The sequence below is a fragment of the Alexandromys fortis genome, unplaced genomic scaffold (genome assembly GCF_014885135.2).
Source record: "Alexandromys fortis isolate MF-2015 unplaced genomic scaffold, M_Fortis_MF-2015_v1.1 scaffold_16, whole genome shotgun sequence".
NCBI lineage: Eukaryota > Metazoa > Chordata > Mammalia > Rodentia > Cricetidae > Alexandromys > Alexandromys fortis.
The window spans coordinates 2,381,243-2,388,156 of record NW_026067893.1 but is presented as its reverse complement, the minus strand read 5'-3'; the positions used below and the strand labels follow the sequence as shown (position 1 = coordinate 2,388,156).

General features: G+C 40.4%; 1 pseudogene; it reads right to left on the bottom strand.

Moving 5' to 3' along the window:
• Window positions 1–157: 157 nt before the first annotated feature.
• LOC126506230 (eukaryotic translation initiation factor 1-like) lies at window positions 158–638 on the bottom strand (annotated as a pseudogene).
• Window positions 639–6,914: the final 6,276 nt, after the last annotated feature.

Below are 6,914 nucleotides of genomic sequence, written 5' to 3'. Positions count from 1 at the left end.
TATATATATATATATATATATATATTATAAGTGGCAAACTCACAAAACAGGAACGAGAAGGTCAAGCTCAGCTGTATAGAGTGGGGACCAGAGAGAGAGCACCTGGTCCACATAGCATTTTTCCGTCCCACCTCTCTTTTTTTTGGAGGGGGGGCTCTTTTCAGTTTATTGCATGAAGGAGTTACACTAGTCCAAGTTAAAAGCGGACCCCAAATGGTTACATTATACAAGCTGTGAGGTTTTTTAACTTGTGACAAGGGACAGGAGAGAAATTCTACTCATTGCAAGGAAATCCTCACTTAAGCTTCAGAGTCACAAGCACTTAAAACCCATGAACCTTCAGCTGATCGTCCTTAGCCAGTCCGGTCTCTATTAGGAACTGGCATATGTTCTTGCGCTGGTCACCCTGTAGCTGAATTACTTCTCCATATTTTGGGTGCTCAATTACAGTACCATTGCAGGTAAATTTCTTCTTAAACGCCTTCACTAGTTTCTTTTTATCGTAATCATCAGTGATCCCTTGGACAGTGGTAAGGGTATTCCTGCCGTTTCTCTGTTGAATTCTTATATGGATATAATCCTCAGTGTCAGCAGGAAGCAAAGGGGTCGAAAGAGTGGAGGTTCTGAATAGCGGACATAAGGACATACGATACGATTCCTTTTCCTCAGTGGAAACGGCCTGCAGAAGACGGCTGCAGGAGAAGGCGAGTGGGGGGGGAGATGGGGACAGAGCATCGGGAAGCGAGGGGGCTGAAGGGGGAGGCAGCTGAGTTCTCAGCGGCGGCTCAGTGACTGGGGCTTGGTCCCACCTCTTAAAGATAATTTGCTGATGAAGATTTCCCATCATCTCCCCCTTTTGTCTAAATAAGAGTGATTCAAAACCAATACAAAACTATATACAATAGGAACAGATATCAAGTATAAAATTACTATTTAATCTTCAACCCCATCAAAGGCCTGAGAAGGGAGATAATATTACTTGAGTAGTCAGGAAGTGCAGTCAAGCAGCTTCCAAAATGAGCAATATATGACAGAAACAATTGACTATCTGAGCAATCACCCAAAGTCTCATTTGCAATGTTGAAGCAACCAACTTTGGCTAAGGCCTAGCATAATTGACAGACCATTTTTAGAGAGAGGAAAAAATTTAAAACCACCTTACCCCATCTTGGCAAGCTTTGGCAGTCTTTTTGTATGTGTTCCTGCTTATCCAGTCCAGATACCATGTACTTTGTCAGTGGTTGAGGCATGAGCAGTTCCATGCACAAAGGCCAATTGTGCCAAGAAGAAAACAAACTCCAAGTGGAGTGTCTTTGGTGTTCAACATTTTCTCGGGAATAGATTGGTGCTGTCAGGAGCAATAGTGTCTCATGTCAACAGAACCCTAAGTTATTTAAATGCTGTGTTCTACAGATCCTGGAAGTGGTTGAAGATTACCTATCTAGGAAAAATACAATCTCTATATATCTAAAGAACCTGGTTAGTCTAATTATAAGTATGACAAACAAGGATGACTTTGACCTATAATTCTTAATACTTATAGAACTTAAAGACTAAGGCTTCATATCAGAATACTAAATTATCTGTAAACAAATGTGCAGCAAATGAGGACAATGACCTTAAAATGTAAACAATATATAAGTATCTTGATCAGAGGTAAGAATAATATATAATACAATACTAAAATATATCCTAAAATTTGTATCAATATCAAATTCTTAAACAAAGGAATAAACATGCATGTACACAATGTAACAAAATAACTTTGCATAGCTATACAAACATTATAAACAGAAATAACAAATATAATTTGAACTTGTATCAATATAGAAAACTATATGAATGTAAATTGTCCATAAATAATAGCTCACAAATATTTACTTTGTTACCCACTTACAGGGCAAGGGACTAAGACATTCATTGTTCTTAAGATGGTCTGTGTGTGTAATTCAGGTTATCCTTGAACTCATGGTTATCCAACCTCTGCTTGTCAAGTGCTAGGGTTACACAGGGATGTACCACTGTGCCCAGATGAGGTTCATACTAAAGAAAAGCCCCAGTTCCTTAAGTGAGGCAAGATACTTGCCACTTTAAGGTGTTGTGAATAAATGAATTTTAAAATAGTTTTCAATTGACAAAAGAATTAAACAAGGAAACAGTAAATCAACCAGAAAGTGGGATAAAAAGACAAAGGGAAAATGGGAGAAAGGGTTAACCATTCTATTTAACATCCAGATAATAGCAATTTAGAAAAAGAGCAGAATAAGAGCAGTGAAGGAAAATTTTTGAAGGTACAAAGAATAAGCTTTTAGATTCGGGGCCCAGTGGAGGTACCACACAGACACACCATCCAAGTGGATCCTATGCACTCCTAGAGGGATAAAGGGCTCACAACTATCCACAAATTCAGTTCCAGGGCATCCAGTACCCTCTTCTGATCTAGGGCATCAAGCATGCGTGTAATAGGCATTTACAAATGCAGACAGAGCATCATACACATAAGTAATTGTGGAGGGCCAAAAATGTGAGCCTATTTCCACCTTGTCTGAAGGTCAGAGAGTTTTAGCTTGCTCAAAGTTGTTAACAAGTGTGGCTACACATCCTGACCTGGGGTGTGTTTATTTGGTGTTTTGAACATTAAGATGGCCCATACAGAGTGGCTAACTTCAGGATACTAGGTCTTGGGTGGGTTCACTGCCTAAACAACAGAATGCTTTTCTCAAGAATTAATCGATGTCTAAAGTATTGAAACAAGTAACTGTTAGGGTTGTCATTTGTATTGTGTTAAAGCAGTCTTTTGTCTTCTCCTTTTTGTATTGGAGTATAAAAGTGTATAGAAAATTAAATGCAGGCAGATTTCAGCATTTGCTGGAACTCCCTCCTGGTACTATCCTGTGTTCTGCTTTATTATTTTCACTTGCATCTTCATTCATCCTCTCTCTCTCTCTCTCTCTCTCTCTCTCTCTCTCTCTCTCTCTCTCTCTNCTCTCTCCCTCCCTCCCTCCCTCCCTCCCCCCCTCCCTCCCTCCCTCCCTCCCTCCCTCCCTCACTCTCTTCCTCTTACATGCCCCTACCCTGGTAAGTGTATACTTGTTGAAGCTGGTCTCCGCCAAAAAAATTTTAAATAAAATTTTGAAATGGAATATCACAAGGGGCTGATCTAGGTATCATTCCCCTTCAAGAATGAAGGATGTGACATTTGAGTTCTTATGCTAAGAAGATAAACAAGAACCACTTCTTATCTCAGAGTTATTGGTTATATTCAGCCTCTATAGCTACCCAAAATGTCTGCTTACTGCTTATTAGATAAAGGTTGCTGGAAAATGAGACTGTATGACAGAGAAACTTATGTGGGTTAGACTCAGAAGCAGAAAGAGGGTTTATGTCTGTAGACAGTGCACAACAGCAGACAGATGAGACCCACTGAGAAAACATGATGCAACAGGTATGTGTGACTTGATGATGCAGAGGAGGCTTTGAGGTCAGTTGAGTTGGTGGGACTGTGCCATAATATGTGATTTTAGCACAATTAATAAAAAACCCAGAGGCAGATATTGGATTCAACCTAAAGGTCAAAAAAGCAAAACAGACAGATACTGACTTTTACCTCTACCTCAGTCGAAAATGATGATCTTGACTCCAGGAATCATCAGAATGAGACTGAGAGCTGTCTCCTCCTGTCTTATATTCCTCTCTAGGGCTGGGATTAAAGGTGTGCGCCACTACTGCCTGGTTTCTATGGCAGACTATTGTGGCTACTGGGATTAAAGGTGTTTGTCACTACTGCCTGCTCTCTAAGGCTGACCAGTGTGGCTGTTTTACTCTCTGAACTTCAGGCAAGCTTTTTAAAATACAAATAAAGTATCACTACATGTGATGTTCAAATACCATACAGATTATACAAATCCTTTACTACAAATAAAGGATAGGATTGCTTTGTGGTGCTTGTTAAGAATGACATCAAGAACTATTGGTTCAAGGATTCTAATAGATTGAAATGGATGTCATAATGATCTCCATAGTGCTACATTACTAAGTCCCAATCCAATTCTGAATAAGATCCAGTGTCTTGCTTGAACGAGACACAGCATTCCCTTACACTATCTGTGGTTCTTTATCAGCTTCTTGTCACTATAACAAATATGCAAGAAACCAGAGAATAAAGAGATTTACTTTGTTGGAAGGATGTAGGTCACTGTGGGGGTAGACTTTGAGGTCTCGTATGCTCAGTGTCTCAGAGCACTTCCTGCTGCCTGTGGGTCAAGATGTTGGATTCTTAGCTCCTTCTCCAGCACCATGTCTGTAGATAAATTTTTCTTTGGACCACCAGCTCACAAAAAAATGACATGGAGGCTTATTATCATGAAACCTCAACCTATAGCTTAGGCTTGCCCCAGTAGCTCTTATAGCCTAAATTAATTCATTTATATTAATCTACATTTTGCCTCATGGCTTTTCATCTCTCTTCCATGTTGTTCTTCCTGTTTCCCCTTATGTTCCCTCACATCTTTTCCATGGCTAGATTTATCTCCTCTTCCGCACTCTCTGCCCAGAAGTCCTGCCTAACTACCTCCTGCATAGCTATTGGCCATTCAACTCTTTATTAAACCAATCAGAGGCCCCTTTGCAAAGACACATCTTCACAGTTTACAGAAAGAACACTCTACAACACCATGTCTGTCTTCATGCCACCATGTTTCACCATGATGACAATGGACTAAATCTGTGAAAACGTAAGCCACCCAGTAGAGTTGCTGTAGTCATGCATGGTATCTCTTTTAAGGATGGGAAGAAGATAAGAATGATACACTTCCTCCACAAGGTTATACCTAATAATAATGCCACTCCCTATGAGCTTATGGGGGCCATTATATTCAAACAACCATATTGCCTTTAGGATTTGTTTTGATCCTATGTAGCTTGACTATAGCATCTCAATCATTCTTATTTTCATAATAACTTAGATAAAATTTATAAAACTCTTAGCATGGTTTTTAATAAACACCATGGGATTACAGTATTACTCTGGTGATAATTTTCACAGGAACATTTGAAAACCATCACCTTCAAGTTTCAGTGTGGAGAAGCAACCTTATCTTAATTTGGCAGAAGAAAACACCGACAGGAATGTTTCTTTGTCCTGTCTTCACCCACCATTTTATACCACTTTCTAGTTAGTAGTCTTCACATTCCCCAGCCATATCTGTATATGCACAGAGGATTCTTAAATACTCAAAATAGTGTGTGCATTATCCTTCCAGTGCCAGTGTCCTCCGTTCTTCCAGCCCCCAGACACACCCTGCTGCTCTCGCAGTAGGCTGATGACCAGGTTTCCCCCACTGACCAGTAGCGTCTGAATACCAGTTTTTTTGTAAGCAAATTGAAAAAAATGAATTTAGAAAAAGTAGAGAGAAACCCAACACTTGAAGGACTCATTCTGGTAACCCTAACATCTGAAGGAGTTGAGGCGAGGAAAATATAGGCAAGAAGAGAAGGAGAAAATGGGGGAAAAAACCAGAGGTAGAAAGCCGCACAGACCTCCTCTCCCTCTAACTGTCCCAGAGGAGAAGAATGAATACAGGAAAAAGTGCCCACAGGCCACATTAGGGCAGCTACATGGTAGTTATGAAATCATGCACAAACCTCATGCAAGCTCAAGCCAGATTAAATCCAGACATAAGGAAGGGTAGTAGCGAGAAAGCCGCACCTCTCTCCAGGTTAAGAGTGTAGCCCGTGGTAGGTTGGCCACACTCCAGTGGAAGGTCACATATTCAAGAACGTTGGGCAGCACACACTGGACTTCATGGGTGATTTAAAAAAAGATACAAAGTTGAGTAAGCAGGAAAGGGTTGGATTATCTAGAACAAAATCAAATTGTATAAAATTCACAAAGAACTAATAAAAATTAAGTGTAAAAAGACTAAGAAGAATATTAGTCCAATATTTAGCATACAAGGTACTGTGTATTCTTTATGTGACAGTTTCATGCACACACATCATTCACTGTACATGTTCTGTCACTGCCCTCCTCCCTTAAATAGTCCCCTTTCTTCTTTTATATCACACACATATACATACTTTAAACATTTTAAATCCAGATTATCCATGAGACAGAAATGTGGTATTTGTCTTTCTGAGTCTGCTTTTTCATGTAACATGATCTCTGGTTTTATCCATTTTCCTGCAAATAACAATTTTATTTCGCTTTTTATTTTTGAGAGAGTTATGTAATAGTTTGATTGCATTCTGACAATAAAATTTGTTTTGAATTAGAGGCAGAGCTAGCCAGTAGCTGACCAGAATTAACCGTAGAATTTTGGAGAACTGAAGAAGTAATAAGGTAGGGCTTCGAGAGGATCTCAGTCCTTTTTGGAGGAAGGAATTAAAGAGGTAGGAGGTCACTGGAGGCTTCTTGGATTATTCAGGTTCTTATCCCAATATCTGACTTCTTATTTTTTATTGATAAAGAATAATTAGTTAAACCCTTCTTCTGGCACCCAATGTGGGGCACAAAAGTGCAAGATAGCATGTCACCCTTGGCTTTGCAGCCACTGGCAGCCGTAACCAGGGTTGCACTGGCTAGAGCCATGAGCACTCGAGCTGCTGTGCTGCCAGATGGCTTTTCCTTTCCTGCTCCAAGCCCTCTGAATGAGTCTGTGATTATCCTCTCCACAATAGTCCCTGGCTGATGCCCAAATGCCATAGGACCCAAACTCCACAGGTGCCTGGGCTTTAAACACCGGAGTTACCCTCTGCCTTCAGGTAGTTCCTGCTACATATGCTTCTACACAATCCTCTGTGTCTGTTTTTCAGACACCTGACTCCTTTTCCCCATGGGTTGCAGGCTTCCTCTGGACCCTCCTCCTTGGCTGCTGCCTCACTACGGTAACTGCCTCTACACCTACTCAGGCTTC